The sequence below is a fragment of the Otolemur garnettii genome, unplaced genomic scaffold (assembly GCF_000181295.1).
Source record: "Otolemur garnettii isolate 467f Iridium unplaced genomic scaffold, OtoGar3 scaffold00335, whole genome shotgun sequence".
NCBI classification, from domain to species: Eukaryota; Metazoa; Chordata; class Mammalia; order Primates; family Galagidae; genus Otolemur; species Otolemur garnettii.
In genome coordinates, this window is record NW_003852730.1 from 352727 (window position 1) to 353365 (window position 639).

Here is a 639-nt window from a genome sequence, read left to right on the forward strand (position 1 = left end):
GGAGGGAATGGGAGACCTGGCTGAGTAGCTCCCATTGGCACCATACATGCATTAATTGCTCTGAGATCTTGTAACAGGCGCCATCTTCCTGATTTTTTTTGCTGGAATAATGTATATTTTAGTAACAAACTGTGTTTATGTGGGTATGCTAACAAAGAAAGTTTAAATGTTAATAAGAGATACTTTTAAGGATAATTTAAGGAGTTGTTTGTTTAAGAGCAAGCTTTATTCAACTGAATTAGACTTTGTTACTTTCCACTTTTTGGAACACTTTGTGAAGAATTAGGCATTGTTTTGTACAATTGGAGAAGGTGAGGTATATAGCTTTTTTTCTTTTTTTTGTCTTGTGCCTGCTGAAAAATTTTTTTATTTTAATATATACCACTCACTTTGCCTCATCTTGTGTTATTAATTTCTGCATTACTGGCAAATATTTTTATATTAAAATAAAATATATTTATAAAAATTAGTTATCAAATCTGGTATTTTTTTGTTTTTTGACAGATTAAATAAAAATTACAAAATATTTGAAGTTTTATAAATGACAAAGAAATGAACAAAAAAAATCAGTGTAAGGTCTTAAGCTTGAGAAATGGTTATATATGTATACATAATTATATTCATATATAAATATATTGC